The sequence below is a fragment of the Oncorhynchus clarkii genome, chromosome 27 (assembly GCF_045791955.1).
Source record: "Oncorhynchus clarkii lewisi isolate Uvic-CL-2024 chromosome 27, UVic_Ocla_1.0, whole genome shotgun sequence".
NCBI classification, from domain to species: Eukaryota; Metazoa; Chordata; class Actinopteri; order Salmoniformes; family Salmonidae; genus Oncorhynchus; species Oncorhynchus clarkii.
The window spans coordinates 14810887-14828360 of NC_092173.1; the positions used below are offsets into that span (position 1 = coordinate 14810887).

The window sequence follows — 17474 nt, forward strand, 5'->3', positions numbered from 1 at the left end:
AGGTTAAGCCTGAGGTCAAGCTGTGGGCTCAATGCTGCAGAGAGAAATAGGATTGTTCTCAAGGACTCACCTTGATAAATGAAGGTTAAATGGATGGTATCAACAGTGGCCTGTTACACCCACAGTGGTGATTTCCAGTTAGTCTCCTCTCTATCCCCCCCTCTCACTCCCCCTCTCTGTCCTCCTCTCTATCCCCCCTCTCACTCCCCCTCTCTGTCCTCCTCTCTATCCCCCCTCTCACTCCCCCTCTCTGTCCTCCTCTCTATCCCCCCTCTCACTCCCCCTCTCTGTCCTCCTCTCTATCCTCCCTCTCACCCCCCCTCTCTGTCCTCCTCTCTATTCCCCCCCTCCACTCCCCCTCTCTGTCCTCCTCTCTATCCCCCCTCTCACTCCCCCCTCTCTGTCCTCCTCTCTATCCCCCCTCTCTGTCCTCCTCTCTGTCCTCCTCTCAATCCCCCCTCTCTGTCCTCCTCTCTATCCCCTTTCTCTATCCCCCCTCTCTGTCCTCCTCTCTATCCCCCCTCTCTATCCTCCTCTCTATCATCCCTCTCACTCCTTCTCACTGTAGCTTCTGTGGTTCAGATGATGATGTCAGCAGATGACTGGCGTTAAGAGTGAGAGGGTTGGGGAGAGACATCAATACAATGTATTAGTGTTTCACACACACACACACACACACACACACACACACACACACACACACACACACACACACACACACACACACACACACACACACACACACACACACACACACACACACACACACGCACACCTGCCACACCTGTCTGTTCTGTCTTCCCCCTTACTCACACAGACACAGATAAACATACTTTGTGTTGAACATCCTGTGGGACCTAACAGAACTGCTGAGCTCAGTGACTCAGAGATGCTGAAACTGTCTGATGATCATCAGAGAGAGAGGGGGGTGAAATAAAAGAGAGATGGGGGCCCTTTATGATCCCGGGGTAAACTATATAAACGCATATAAACATGTAAAGTGTTGGTCCCATGTTTCATGAGCTGAAATAGAAGATCCAAGAAATGTTCTACTCGCACAAAAATGTGCAGTTAGTTTACATCCCTGTTAGTGAGCATTTCTCCTTTGCCAAGATAACCCATCCACCTGACAGGTGTGGCATATCAAGAAGCTGATTAAACAGCATGATCATTACACAGGTGCACCTTGTGCATGGGACAATAAAAGGCCACTCTAAATGTGCAGTTTAGTCACACAGCACAATGCCACTGCGTGCAGTTGGCATGCTGACTGCAGAAATGTCCAGCAGAGCTGCTGTCAGAGAACTGAATGTTGATGTCTCTACGGTAAGCTACCTCCAATGTCGTTTTAGTGTCGTTTTAGCGCCCTCCTTTAACATCTCTCCTTAACGTCTCTCTTTTAACATCTCTCCTTTAATGTCTTTCCTCCCTCTCGCCCTCCTTTAACGTCTCTCCTCCCTCTCGCCCTCCTTTAACATCTCTCCTTTAACATTTCTCCTCCCTCTCGCCCTCCTTTAACATCTCTCCTTTAACGTCTCTTCCTCCCTCTCGCCTTACTTTAACGTCTCTCCTTTAACGTCCCTCCTTTAACCTCTCTCCTCCCTCTCGCCTTACTTTAACGTCTCTCCTTTAACGTCCCTCCTTTAACCTCTCTCCTCCCTCTCGCCTTACTTTAACATCTCTCCTTTAACATCTCTCCTTTAACGTCCCTCCTTTAACATCTCTCCTTTAACGTCTCTCCTCCCTCTCGCCTTACTTTAACGTCTCTCCTTTAACGTCCCTCCTTTAACGTCTCTCCTCCCTCTCGCCTTACTTTAACATCTCTCCTTTAACATCTCTCCTTTAACGTCTCTCCTTTAACGTCCCCCCTTTAACGTCTCTACTTTAACGTCTCTCCTTTAACGTCTCTCCTCCCTCTCGCCTTACTTTAACGTCTCTCCTTTAACGTCTCTCCTTTAACGTCTCTCCTTTAATGTCTCTCCTTTAACGTCTCTCCTCCCTCTCGCCTTACTTTAACGTCTCTCCTTTAACGTCTCTCCTCCCTCTCGCCTTACTTTAACGTCTCTCCTTTAACGTCTCTCCTTTAACGTCTCTCCTCCCTCTCGCCTTACTTTAACGTCTCTCCTCCCTCTCGCCTTACTTTAACATCTCTCCTTTAACGTCTCTCCTTTAACATCTCTCCTTTAACATCTCTCCTTTAACATCTCTCCTTTAACGTCTCTCCTTTAACGTCCCTCCTTTAACGTCTCTCCTCCCTCTCGCCTTCCTTTAACATCTCTCTTTTAACGTCTCTCCTTTAACGTCTCTCCTCCCTCTCACCTTCCTTTAACATCTCTCCTTTAACATCTCTCCTTTAACGTCTCTCCTTTAATGTCTCTCCTTTAACGTCTCTCCTTTAACATCCCTCCTTTAACGTCTCTCCTTTAACGTCTCTCCTTTAACATCTCTCCTCCCTCTCACCTTACTTTAACGTCTCTCCTTTAACGTCTCTCCTTTAACGTCTCTCCTTTAACATATCTCCTTTAACATCTCTCCTTTAACATCTCTCATTTAACGTCTCTCCTTCTAACATCTCTCCTTTAACATCCCTCCTTTAATGTCTCTCCTTTAACGTCTCTCCTTTAACATCTCTCCTTTAACATCTCTCCTTTAACATCCCTCCTTTAACGTCTCTCCTTTAACGTCTCTCCTTTAACATCTCTCCTTTAACATCTCTCCTACTCGCCTACCTTTAACATCTCTCCTTTAACATCTCTCCTTTAACGTCTCTCCTTTAACATCTCTCCTTTAACATCTCTCCTCCCTCTCGCCTTCCTTTAACATCTCTCCTTTAACATCTCTCCTTTAACATCTCTCCTTTAACATCTCTCCTTTAACATCCCTCTTTAACGTCTCTCCTTTAACGTCTCTCCTTTAACGTCTCTCCTTTAACATTTCTCCTTTAACGTCTCTCCTTTAACATCTCTCCTTTAACATCTCTCCTCCCTCTCGCCTTCCTTTAACATCTCTCATTTAACGTCTCTCCTTTAACGTCTCTCCTTTAACATCTCTCCTCCCTCTCGCCTTCCTTTAACGTCTCTCCTTTAACATCTCTCCTTTAACGTCTCTCCTTTAACATCTCTCCTTTAACGTCTCTCCTTTAACATCTCTCCTTTAACATCTCTCCTTTAACGTCTCTCCTCCCTCTCGCCTTCCTTTAACATCGCTCCTTTAACATCGCTCCTTTAACGTCTCTCCTTTAACGTCTCTCCTTTAACGTCTCTCCTTTAACATCTCTCCTTTAACGTCTCTCCTTTAACATCTCTCCTTTAACATCCCTCCTTTAACGTCTCTCCTTTAACGTCTCTCCTTTAACGTCCCTCCTTTAACATCTCTCCTCCCTCTCGCCCTCCTTTAACGTCTCTCCTTTAACGTCTCTCCTTTAACGTCTCTCCTTTAACGTCTCTCTTTAACATCTCTCCTTTAACGTCTCTCCTTTAACGTCTCTCCTTTAACATCTCTCCTTTAACGTCTCTCCTTTAACGTCTCTCCTTTAACATCTCTCCTCCCTCTCGCCCTCCTTTAACGTCTCTCCTTTAACGTCTCTCCTTTAACATCTCTCCTTTAACGTCTCTCCTTTAACGTCTCTCCTTTAACATCTCTCCTTTAACGTCTCTCCTTTAACGTCTCTCCTTTAACGTCTCTCCTCCCTCTCGCCTTCCTTTAACATCTCTCTTTTAACGTCTCTCCTTTAACGTCTCTCCTCCCTCTCGCCTTCCTTTAACATCTCTCCTTTAACATCTCTCCTTTAACGTCTCTCCTTTAACGTCTCTCCTTTAACGTCTCTCCTTTAACATCTCTCCTCTCTCTCACCTTACTTTAACGTCTCTCCTTTAACGTCTCTCCTCCCTCTCGCTTTACTTTAACGTCTCTCCTTTAACGTCTCTCCTTTAACGTCTCTCCTTTAACATCTCTCCTTTAACATCTCTCCTTTAACATCTCTCATTTAACGTCTCTCCTCCCTCTCGCCCTCCTTTAACGTCCCTCCTTTAATGTCTCTCCTTTAACGTCTCTCCTTTAACAGCTCTCCTTTAACATCTCTCCTTTAACATCCCTCCTTTAACGTCTCTCCTTTAACGTCTCTCCTTTAACATCTCTCCTCCCTCTCGCCTACCTTTAACATCTCTCCTTTAACATCTCTCCTTTAACGTCTCTCCTTTAACATCTCTCCTTTAACATCTCTCCTCCCTCTCGCCTTCCTTTAACATCTCTCCTTTAACATCTCTCATTTAACATCTCTCCTTTAACATCCCTCCTTTAACATCCCTCCTTTAACATCTCTCCTTTAACGTCTCTCCTTTAACGTCTCTCCTTTAACATCTCTCCTTTAACGTCTCTCCTTTAACATCTCTCCTTTAACATCTCTCCTCCCTCTCACCTTCCTTTAACATCTCTCATTTAACGTCTCTCCTTTAACGTCTCTCCTTTAACATCTCTCCTCCCTCTCGCCTTCCTTTAACGTCTCTCCTTTAACATCTCTCCTTTAACGTCTCTCCTTTAACATCTCTCCTTTAACGTCTCTCCTTTAACATCTCTCCTTTAACATCTCTCCTTTAACATCTCTCCTCCCTCTCGCCTTCCTTTAACATCGCTCCTTTAACATCTCTCCTTTAACGTCTCTCCTTTAACATCTCTCCTTTAACGTCTCTCCTTTAACATCTCTCCTTTAACATCCCTCCTTTAACGTCTCTCCTTTAGCGTCTCTCCTTTAACGTCCCTCCTTTAACATCTCTCCTCCCTCTCGCCCTCCTTTAACGTCTCTCCTTTAACATCTCTCCTTTAACGTCTCTCCTTTAACGTCTCTCCTTTAACATCTCTCCTTTAACGTCTCTCCTTTAACGTCTCTCCTTTAACATCTCTCCTTAACGTCTCTTAACATCTCTCCTTTAACGTCTCTCCTTTAACGTCTCTCCTTTAACGTCTCTCCTTTAACGTCTCTCCTTTAACGTCTCTCCTTTAACATCTCTCCTTTAACGTCTCTCCTTTAACGTCTCTCCTTTAACATCTCTCCTTTAACATCTCTCCTTTAACGTCTCTCCTTTAACATCTCTCCTCCCTCTCGCCCTCCTTTAACGTCTCTCCTTTAACGTCTCTCCTTTAACATCTCTCCTTTAACGTCTCTCCTTTAACGTCTCTCCTTTAACGTCTCTCCTTTAACGTCTCTCCTTTAACGTCTCTCCTTTAACGTCTCTCCTTTATGGTGATGCATTGGTGAAAGTGACAATGCTCCCCTGTTGAAATTTCTAATTGGTCCGTTTCTGTCGACCCATTCATATGTTCCACGTCCAGGTCCGTTTTTTACACACACACACACACACACACACACACACACACACACACACACACACACACACACACACACACACACACACACACACACACACACACACACACACACACAGTGGAAGAAGTAATATTTTCATGGGACACAGTGACTGGGAGGCCATTTCCATCCACACTGATTGAATTTGTAACCTCTGTGCCAGGGATATCAGTCTCTGACAAAAGGCTGCATGTGTCTGTCAATGTGGGACCACCGCACATGATGGTGGGGGGGCACTCTATGTGTATGTAGTAGTACACTGGAATTTTCCATCTCCTTGAGTCTGTAGAAAGTGACAGGTCTGTGATGTACTTAAGGTTACGGTTGTATAGTTATGTGTGTTAGAATTCATTCAGATATACTGCAAAGTCACCATAGTGACACTGTGAAATACCACATTAGACGTTCTCCTACTGTATTCCGCACATAATGACCACATAACTCCTGCAGTGTTGCCCATTTCCTTTCCAAGCCCAGAGGTAGAAATGATAGTTTTCATTAAAAGAGAACATAACAAAACTCTGGCTTTTATGCCCCAATATGAATCAGCAGCCTTCTATTTGTATTGTTTTTACTGCATCAAAACACAGCGCACGCACGCACGCACGCACACACACACACACACACACACACACACACTGTTTATTGGAATGGGAGATTAGTGGTAGCCAGCTGTGTTGGGGGTTTGGCTGAATTGCTAGTTAACTCACAGTGACTTGAAAAGTTCTGTAATAGAAACATTATCACTGAATATAATAGACAGTAATCTATTCTGAAATATAATCTCAATTCATGAAAAATGTGACAGTTCCCTGTTTTTCTGCCAAAGACTATCAGCGCTCTGTCTGTCGCTGTCCACTGCCTGGGTGCTGCTCTGTGAAGAGGTGCAGTTACAGAGACTGACCACTAGAGAGAGGTGTTGCACCACAGTCGCTCCTAATGCTATAGAGGTCCTCTGACGGACAAAACACTAGAGTATTTCTAAAATCAGATCATAAATTATGTATTATGGAGATCTTTATTAAGAACCTGCAACAAGTTTGAGTTGGTGCAATTAGAGTAGTGAATAGAAGGTTGTGAGTGGTGTGTGGGCTGGAGCCTGGTGCTGAAGGGCACAGGGGACATGCCAGTCCATCTGCCCTGCTGAAGTGCAGTGGGACTGGGCTACAACAGAGCATCACTGGCCCCCTTACTACCAGCTGCAATGGTTCTCCCTCTCCTCCCTGTCTATCACTCCCTCCATCTGCTCTCTCCTCACCCTCTCTTTCCAAATCCCCACCTCTACTTCCTTTCAAATCTCATCCTTAAATCCTCTCCCTCCCCTATTCCCCTCCCTCACACTCATCATTTCCTCTTCTTCCAGCAGGACAGCCCACAGAAGTGTTTTCCTCCTCGTCTCAGTTCTCTTCTGTCTCCTGCTGGATTATCTCTGTGTGACTCTCTCACACACCTGTCCTAACCAGGTCACTGCCAGACTGCAGCTGTGTGTGTGCACGTTCATGCATGTGTGTGTGTGTGTGCGCATATCCGTGTGTGTGTGTGCAGCACACAGCAGGTGAGTGGAACCAGCAGTGTTATCATTTAGCTCTATATTTAGCAGGTAGTGTTATGCATGGAGAAGAGCAGAAGAGAAACACACAGAGCTGCAGCCTCACATAACATACTGGTTACCATAGAAATGAATTAAGATCTTGTACCAGCAAAGAGCCTCAACTCTACAATATCAGCCACTTTTTCACTGTTCACAGTAAACAGAGCCATAGAGATGTTTAAGCTCTGGCTAAACAGTGTTCTTCCCACTTTAATTCAGCGGAATTAGCAACCCATTGTGACATTATCCAGCATATTCCATTTATCGTCCTTCCATGGATTCACGTGAAGGTCAAGTGATGAACTGCACATTATGGATAACAGAGCTCCAGCCATTACAGCTAGCCTTGGTTCCTTTAGTCAACTCATTGTTTCGCCTTGGCTGCAACGTAGCTTTTTGGAATAGACACAGCCAGGCAAAAACACAGTAGAAAACAGCTCACTTTATGACATCATTGATGGACAGATGTGGGTTCCCTGTGTTGTTCTATGGAGACGGCTGGGTCCCTCCATTTTACACAGCCCCTCAGGTCCCACTCTGTTAAGCAGTCTCAAATTGACTCTAAATGTGACATGGCGAGGTTGGACCCAGGTGCAGAGACGAGACCAGACGAGGAATCAGCGGTTAATTAAGGATAAACATAATACTTCACTGAGAAGCAGTGTCCAAAGGATCAACAGCAACACTGGGAAAAACTACCAACACTGGGAAATCATAATGAGTAAATAGGACACACCTGGGTGTTGTTAAGGTCTCTAGGACGGTCTCTGCCGCCCTCTGGTGACAGGTGGAACCATGACACTAAATGATCATCATAGTTGACCTTTGTGTCTTTACATAGTAGTTGATCATCCTCTACAGCTTTAGCCTATCCATGTAATAACATGGAGGACTAGGATGAGGTCAGGCATTATATTTCAAATGTTGTCTTCAAATGTTTGAATTTATGATTGACTTTGAAATATGTAGATTTGAGGAAAATTTGTATTTTTAGCTCTGCGCTGCTGTTCCCATTAATGATACAAAGCCCCAAAGCCCCACCCCCTATGTAGAATACCACCTAATACATCAATGGGTATGTATGGCAATTATGCTAATTCAGCATACGGTTATGTAAATTATTCTCCGCCCCCCCCCCCACTACTAATTGTGACACGCCTGCCAATCCTTGATTGACAGAATAATTATTGTTCTTTTCACCTCTCAGCACTCAGGAACAATCCTTTTTTTTTTTACACCAAATACTAACAGACACATATATGACCAACAACTTCCAGATGCACACAAACAACGACCAGATCTCATCTGCCCAGACCTGCATGCTTACATCCTATGTGCCTGCGTTATGGTTTGCCACATGGCCTTAAATTGTAACCATGAGTTTTTCTCCGTCACCCATTCTATTTCAATATTTCAATCATAAATCATTTGATTTTTCCATTGTGTTGATGATGGCGGATTGATTGACTTCCAAGTTTAAAAAAGGTATTACACATTTTTTTAAGGAACAATCTAACACCAGAAATATAATTTATAGAACAGACAACCATTTCTATTCCATTGCAATTCCATTTGAGTCATAGTAGCAGAATGACTGAATTAATATGTATACATTTGATTACTGCTCTATACATGAAAGCACTGTGGTTTCTGGTCTGTCTGTGTGACTTTCTGTCTCTGGCTGTGTTCGTATGACCCCAGTGTAATGGGAGAGGGACAGACAGGTCTGTCTCTGGCTGTTTGAAGGACGTGTGTTCGTATGACCCCAGTGTAATGGGAGAGGGACAGACAGGTCTGTCTCTGGCTGTGTGAAGGACGTGTGTTCGTATGACCCCAGTGTAATGGGAGAGGGACAGACAGGTCTGTCTCTGGCTGTTTGAAGGACGTGTGTTCGTATGACCCCAGTGTAATGGGAGAGGGACAGAGAGGTCTGTCTCTGGCTGTGTGAAGAATGTGTGTTCGTATGACCCCAGTGTAATGGGAGAGGGACAGACAGGTCTGTTTCTGGCTGTGTGAAGAACGTGTGTTCGTATGACCCCAGTGTAATGGGAGAGGGACAGACAGGTCTGTCTCTGGCTGTGTGAAGGACGTGTGTTCGTATGACCCCCGTGTAATGGGAGAGGGACAGACAGGTCTGTCTCTGGCTGTGTGAAGGACGTGTGTTCGTATGACCCCAGTGTAATGGGAGAGGGACAGACAGGTCTGTCTCTGGCTGTGTGAAGGACGTGTGTTCGTATGACCCCAGTGTAATGGGAGAGGGACAGACAGGTCTGTCTCTGGCTGTGTGAAGGACGTGTGTTCGTATGACCCCAGTGTAATGGGAGAGGGACAGACAGGTCTGTCTCTGCTAATCACCTGCCGCAGACAGCTATGACACACACATTGTTACTCTTTGGATAGGTCTGACACTCTGAGGTGTGTAACACAGTATGTTATGTGTGATGTGTCACATTAGTGGCAGATTGTGTGCTACATACTCTGGTATGAATGCGTGATGTCGTATCTCAATGTACTGCCTTTCTTAGACCACTAGGGGTCACTGTTCTGCTGCGGTGGTTACCATGCAGGATATTGTCCTGTTGGATTACTTTGAACATGTATCCGTCATCCTTCCTTCTTCGCTTCCTTTTCACTGATATCTGGATAGGTTTAACATAATTGGTCAATTCAAGGTTTCCACAACACCAATATTGTCAGTTAAGATGGATCTATGTAGTAATCTAGTGAAGGAAGGCCCTCTCTCTCTCTCTGTCTCTGATAAGGCCAGGTTAGAGGCCTCTCCATTTAACAGGCAAGATAATTAACTCTTATCATCCGTTTTCTAATTAAAGGAGTTAAAAGAACACTCCTTTATTTTCCTCTTTTTCATCTCCCTCCGCTTCTATATGCCCACCATTCCACTGCTCTCTCTCTCTCTCTCTCTCTCTCTCTCTCTCTCTCTCTCTCTCTCTCTCTCTCTCTCTCTCTCTCCACCTCTGCCCCACCCCCCCCACCTCTCTCTCTCTCTCTCGCTCTCTCCACCTCTGCCCCACCCCCACCCCCACCTCTCTCTCTCTCTCTCTCTCTCTCTCTCTCTCTCTCTCTCTCTCTCTCTCTCTCTCCACCTCTGCCCCACCCCCACCCCCACCTCTCTCTCTCTCTCTCTCTCTCTCTCCACCTCTGCCCCATCCCCACCCCCACCCCCACCTCTCTCTCTCTCTCTCTCCACCTCTGCCCCACCCCCACCCCCACCTCTCTCTCTCTCTCTCCACCTCTGCCCCACCCCAACCTCTCTATCTCCTTCTCTCTTTGAGCCTTTTCATTTCATGACAGTTGGATAAAATATTTAGATGTTTCAGGATTGCATCAGACTTTTGAATAAGGTGCTGGTTTTTTCCATGTATTTCTCTCCTTCACCCCCACTCCCCCTACCCCATCTCTCTCTTTTACCCCACACACACACTTTACCCAGCAACAAGCACTAATTGATCATTCATTTCTGAGGACTGAGGACCAGTGTATATAAAGATCAGCAGATTGATACAGTTCTGAATAGACCTGGCGCTGGGATTTATTGATCTGGGCTTGACTGAGGTCGTCAAGTCGAAATTAGCCACACACCACAACTGAGGAGTGTTGCATTCCAGCAATGTTCCCAGAGTGATGCATGATAGTGTTTGTTTTAGTCAGTTAAGAACAAATTCTTATTTACAATGACGGCCTACCCTAGCCAAACTATCTCCTAATCTGAACAACGCTGGGCCAAATGTGCGTCACCCTATGGAACTCCCGATCACAGCCAGTTGTGATACAGCCCAGGATCAAACCAGGGTCTGTAGTGACGCCTCTAGCACAGAGATACACTGCCTTGGACCACTGCGCCACTCAGGAAGTTTGTGTGGCTATATGTTGGGTAAGGAGATGGTTGTCTCCAAGATGAGGACTGCTCTCTGGTGAAGTATGTTTTGCTGATCACTGATACCCATACTGCTGAAATGATCACCAGTCCTATATAGGAAAAGCTCTCGATGTTAGGAACACTATAATAAAACCATCATCATAAAAACTCAGTCAGTCAGTCTGTCTGTCTGAGATCCACTCACTGGACTCAGCAGACAGGAAGTCTGGAGACGATGGACAGGATATGATGGTGAATACGGTCCATCAGAGACCTTTAGCCACTATACTCATTGTATGACTTATTCACAAGATCTCATAGTTTCCCTTCAGAATTCAATGTATTATGGATGAATGTCTATTTTTGATGCATTAACTCCACGTGGTTACAGGGTTAGTTCTGCGTGGTTACATGGGTAATTCTGTGTGTTTACAGGGTTAATTCCACGTGGTTACAGGGTTAGTTCTGTGTGGTTACAGGGTTAATTCCACGGGGTTACAGGATTAATTCTGCATGGTTACAGGGTTAATTCTGCATGGTTACAGGGTTAATTCTGCGTGGTTACAGGATTAATTCTGCGTGGTTACAGGGTTAATTCTGCATGGTTACAGGGTTAATTCCGCATGGTTACATGGTTAATTCTGCGTGGTTACAGGGTTAATTCTGCGTGGTTACAGGATTAATTCTGCGTGGTTACAGGGTTAATTCTGCATGGTTACAGGGTTAATTCCGCATGGTTACATGGTTAATTCTGCGTGGTTACAGGGTTAATTCTGCGTGGTTACAGGATTAATTCTGCGCGATTACATGGTTAATTCTGCGTGGTTACAGGGTTAATTCTGCGTGGTTACAGGATTAATTCTGCGTGGTTACAGGATTAATTCTGCATGGTTACAGGGTTAATTCTGCGTGGTTACAGGGTTAATTCTGCATGGTTACAGGGTTAATTCTGCATGGATACAGGGTTAATTTTGCATGGTTACAGGGTTAATTCTGCGTGGTTACAGGGTTAATTCTGCGTGGTAACATGGTTAAAACAGAAACAACTCAAAGGGTTAAAGTTTAGGTATTAATTCCAAGTTGTTATATTTAAGTCTATGGTTTGAGGAAGGCTAAAACATGTGCCATTACCATCAGGTACCATCCGTATTCTCACAGCTTGCCAGAGCGTTGTAAACTGCCGTAGTGCACTGGTCTACACAGTGTGCTCCAACACGGAACATCATGAGTTCACTCCCAGTGATAGGTAATCCCTGTTCTTTTTTTGCGCCGAGGAAGGCATGTATCAAAGTATTCAGGACGTTTTCAAACGTCCGGAATCGCAGTGTGTTTCTAGTGATCAGTCTGGACTTATTAGGTAGGAATGTGTGAAAACGTTCGTATGAGTAGGAGTGTATCCTGTGCTCCTTTTAATCATGGCTCACTGGCAACAGTGTTTTATTAATAGGAGAAAGAGCGTTGATTTTCACGGTAGTGGAACGAGGGAAGGGGAAAGTGCATCTCCTTAATAAACTGCAACGTAGAATAAGTAATGCACCTGTCATCCATCCATCTGTGTGTGTGTGTGCGTAGAGAGCAGAGGAACAGCCTGCAGCTCTATGCATGCAGCCTCATTTCCCCCATAATCCACCCCTCCGATATCAGCATAATCATTATCCTCCTTAGATTCTACATTAAGAGGAAAGGGAAGAGAGGAAGGGAGGGAAGAGACGAAGAGGGAAAGTGAATCTTCACTCTCGTTTAAATGTCAGAGGCCATTCATGTTCCACTGCGTTTAGAATGATTTCCGTTGCCGCTGTGTGTAGGTCAGTGGAGGCTGCTGAGGGGAGGACGGCTCATACTAATGGCTGGAATGGAGTCAATGGAAAGGTATCAAACACATGGAAACCATGGAAACCAAGTCTTTGACGTGTTTGATACCATTCCATCTACTCCATTCCAGCCGTTATTATGAGCCGTCCTCCCCTCAGCAGCCTCCACTGGTGTAGGTGTAGAATGTGTGTGTTCTAACCATCCTTCTCTTTATCTTTCTCTCTCTATATCCACTGCCTGCATCATCCCTTTTTCTTTTATTACGTCTTTTTGAAAAGCTAGGCACAGTAAATGAGCTTATTGAACTCGGAACATTCTGTCTGTTCTCCAACCAATCCGACTAGCCTGACTAATAACAGTAGCTGGTGAGGCGTGGGGAGCTTGAGTTACACCAAACTGGCTCTGGGAAAGCTGACTGACAGAGTGTAGCGTGGGAAAGCTGATTGGACTTGTGTGTTCTGTCACTGTGGCCTTGTTCGCGTAAAGCTCTGATTCTATTTGAATACTGAGCAAGCAGGAAAGGAAGAGAAAAAGAGAGGGAGCGGAGGAGAGCGAGAAAGAGAGCGAAAAGGGATTTCGTTTCTCGGTTTATTGCTTTGGCATTTATAGACTCCAGAAGTCCCGGTAAGCGAGGAGGAAAAATGAAGACAGCGTATCGAACAGAGGGGAGATAAATAAATAAAAAAAGGAGAAAGAGCTCATTCTCATTTCCCTCAGAGTGGTCTGGTCTCTGGAGGAAAATGAAATGATTTCTGATTAATGAAAAGATGAAGCAGACTAGCCCCTTTGTTCCTGTCTTCCTCTTCTCTCTAAAACACAGCATGGCCTGACAGAATCCATCTTCATAATGACATCTTGGAGGGAGAAATGATTTGAAAGTAGATGAAACACAAACATTCTCTCTCTCCTTCTCTCTCTCCCTTTAATAAAGCAAATAAAATAACTTTTCTTACAGAACACAGTCACAACCTTTATACAAGTCTCGTCATTGACCTGTGAAATTTGGAAGAGCGCAAGTTTCCATCCGTCTAGAAATTAGTATGTTGAGAGATATTGAATTGTTTTCTGTAAATAGGTTTCTTTTCTGCCGCAATTGTGATGTATTAGATTGTCATATTATTGGCTGAATGTACTCGTTTATGACTGGCGTGTGTTGGTTCTGTCTGACTAAGTAAAGCTATAGGCAGGAGACACGGGACTGGAGGAGAGCAGTACATTCTCAGCTGCTGCTTCAAAGAGTCTGTTGAAAGAGAGAGTAGATGAAGAGAAACATAGAGAGAGATGGAGGGAGGGAGGGATATAGAGAGGAGGACTGTGTAGTGTGTAGCTTCTTCACGCCTCATTGGCCCAGTAAACTGATATTGACTCTGCGCTCTTTAACATCACAACAATCACATCAACATCTATGGGGCCCCGCCGCAATTACCATCATCAGCTATAACTCTGCCCTTGTTATTCAGCCCGTGACTGCATTTGCAATATAAATTATGTCCCCCCCCACTGTTTTGCATTAGTTTGAGAGGGAGAGATAGGATCAGAGATGCAGAGCAGGCCTGTCTGGTAGTAGTGTATAGCTCCTCTCTTCTCTTCTTCCAGCTAGCATCATCCCGTCAGAGACAGAGCGAGGCCCACTGAGAGTTAGGGAGAAGTGAGAGGGGATATGAGAACAGGTTGTTTACACACGAGGGAGAGGAGAGACTCAGGTCGATGGCTGTCAGCTGGGAGAATCTGGGGCGGGAGACCGGAGGGGAGGGGGATCCTGATTAGAGAGCGTGATCAGAAGAGGGGAGAGGAGGAAAGGAACTCAGGTAGAGAGCTGTCAAGGAGTAGCGAGAGGGATGAGAGGGCTGAGAGAGGGTAGAGAGATGCCAGACGGGAGTGAGGGGTGAGGAGAGGGAGAGGGATGAGAGGGCTGAGAGAGGGTAGAGAGATGCCAGACGGGAGTGAGGGGTGAGGAGAGGGAGAGGGATGAGAGGGCTGAGAGAGGGTAGAGAGATGCCAGACGGGAGTGAGGGGTGAGGAGAAGGAGAGGGATGAGAGGGCTGAGAGAGGGTAGAGAGATGCCAGACGGGAGTGAGGGGTGAGGAGAGGGAGAGCGATGAGAGGGCTGAGAGAGGGTAGAGAGATGCCAGACGGGAGTGAGTGGTGAGGAGAGGGAGAGGGGTGAGAGGGCTGAGAGAGGGTAGAGAGATGCCAGACGGGAGTGAGGGGTGAGGAGAGGGAGAGGGGTGAGGAGAGGGAGAGGGCTGAGAGAGGGTAGAGAGATGCCAGAGGGGAGTGAGGGGTGAGGAGAGGGAGAGGGGTGAGAGGGCTGAGAGAGGGTAGAGAGATGCCAGACGGGAGTGAGGGGTGAGGAGAGGGAGAGGGGTGAGAGGGCTGAGAGAGGGTAGAGAGATGCCAGACGGGAGTGAGGGGTGAGGAGAGGGAGAGGGATGAGAGGGCTGAGAGAGGGTAGAGAGATGCCAGACGGGAGTGAGGGGTGAGGAGAGGGAGAGGGGTGAGAGGGCTGAGAGAGGGTAGAGAGATGCCAGACGGGAGTGAGGGGTGAGGAGAGGGAGAGGGATGAGAGGGCTGAGAGAGGGTAGAGAGATGCCAGACGGGAGTGAGGGGTGAGGAGAGGGAGAGGGGTGAGAGGGCTGAGAGAGGGTAGAGAGATGCCAGACGGGAGTGAGGGGTGAGGAGAGGGAGAGGGGTGAGCGGGAGTATCATCGCTGGAGTAACCTTTGTTTCCTCATCAGACGGTGCGAAGGTACGCCAGCCTGTCTCAGAGCACAGAAGGACATCACAGGAACTCTCAGAGATACGTTGTGATTCACAGAGTTAGAGAATGTCTCTCAGAGCGCGAGAGAGAGGAAGCAGGTTTCAGAGAGAGGGGGAGAGATATGGATCGAGGGAGAGAGCTGATAATTAGGATGAAAAACAGTGTTTCCCGTTTCGTCGAAATGCAGAGGATGTCAAACAGACTTCTATTCATTTTACCCAGCATGCCTTGCCAAGCGGGGGGTGAAAGGCAGTGGCACTCAGGGGTGAACCTGGTGACACAGGGGTGACAGAAGGGAGGGGGAACTAGGTTAGGATTACTGATTCTTACATTCGAGTGTGGAGGGAAAAATATATGTGTTTTGTACAATACTTAGTTTGGACACAATACTAATATGAAAGAAGGGCAAAAAACTTCAAGTTTGAACTTTTAATCAATGCATAATTTACACAAAACCAATTCCCAATAAAGATTCTGCCATACAGCACACAGTACAGCTCAGTATTGTTTTGCTGTTTGCATATTGCTCTGAGCACTTGCCTGTAAAACTCGAGGGGTTTATTCTTTGTACCAGTGTGATTGACACCATCCATTTTACCATAAATATGGCTCTGGATCAAAGCAAAGTCTAGAAATCCTTTTTCCTTGTCTGGGTGTTGACAGAATTCTTGCAGCTTTAATTTGCCTACAGAACATACACCTCCCCCTCACTCGTTAGTGTCGTCTTGCCACTTTAGTCAACTCCAGGGTCATGAACTCTGTTAGCGGAGATAGAAAATGCACTTCCTAGAGACTCTGGGAAATTGTGTGTATGTCTGTATAGAATGTGTGTGTGTTCCTCAGTTCCTCTGTGGAAAGAGAAAAGAGAAAACCCTCAGATACTGTGCTGAAAATGCAGAAATCCAACTTTGAAGCCTTGCAGTTTATGATCATTGGCTTAAATCAGCTGGGAATAAGAATAGTAAAAGACAAAAAGTTTATCAGGTAATTCGGAAGCAATGGGAAGTTTTGAGAGGGATTTTGTTCATAGCTACTGAGAGTGTGGTATGTTTTACTGATTATAGTTATGGAAATCACAGTCTTGCCAGACATAATTGCTATAGGTTTCTTCCTGTCCTACATTTGCGTTATTAATTCATTGTCTCCAATGCACACCGGCTATTTTGGTCATCTGCATAGATAAATATTTCATTGAGGTAATTTCCATTAAAGGAGAGTCTATGAAAATGTCTCTGTCCTTGGCAATGTAAATGTATTCAAATCACTCTACATAAATCACGTCATCTAATATAGTGGAATACCACTTGGCTCATTTGCATATGTTCCAGAGTTTTTTACAAATTCAATAATGTGCTTTTACAACCGGCGACGCAAAAATGCTTATTCCCTGAAAACATGAGGGAGAGAGAGAGAGAGAGAGAGAGAGAGAGAGAGAGAGAGAGAGAGAGAGAGAGAGAGAGAGAGAGAGAGAGAGAGAGAGAGAGAGAGAGAGAGAGAGAGAGAGAGAGAGAGAGAGAGAGAGAGAGAGAGAGAGAGAGAGAGAGAGAGAGAGAGAGAGAGAGAGAGAGAGAGAGAGATGGGAATAGAGAGGTGCGGAGCAAGTTGAACAGTGAAAGAGGGAAGAACATAATGTGAGAGAAAGAAAAAAAGAAGTAATACAGTATACAGTATACTGGGAGACAGTGATAGCAAGGAGCTAGACCAGTGGCGACCCATCATTCAGGGCAGGTAGGGCAGAGCCTCACCTGTTTTGAGCCTGACATGTTTAGCTAATAAAACATATATATAATATATATATATATATATATATATACATATATATATATATATAAAGTGCATTCGAAAAGTATTAAGTTACAGCCTTATTCTGAAATTGATTAAATTGTTGTTGTTTTTCTCATCAATCTACACACAGGTCCCCATAATGACAATGCAAAATTTTTTTTTTTTTTACATCTTTGCAAATAAAAAAAATAAAAACAGAAATATCACATTTACATAAGTATTCAGACCCTTTACTTAGTACTTTGTTGAAGCCCCTTCGGCAGCAATTACAGCCTTGAGTCTTCTT

General features: G+C 45.3%; 1 protein-coding gene across 1 annotated transcript in view; it reads left to right on the forward strand.

The window, feature by feature from the left end:
* Positions 1-17474, forward strand: part of LOC139385889 (IQCJ-SCHIP1 readthrough transcript protein-like) — a 355614-nt gene that overhangs the window by 117941 nt on the left and 220199 nt on the right. The gene's annotated exons all lie outside the window — the stretch shown is intronic.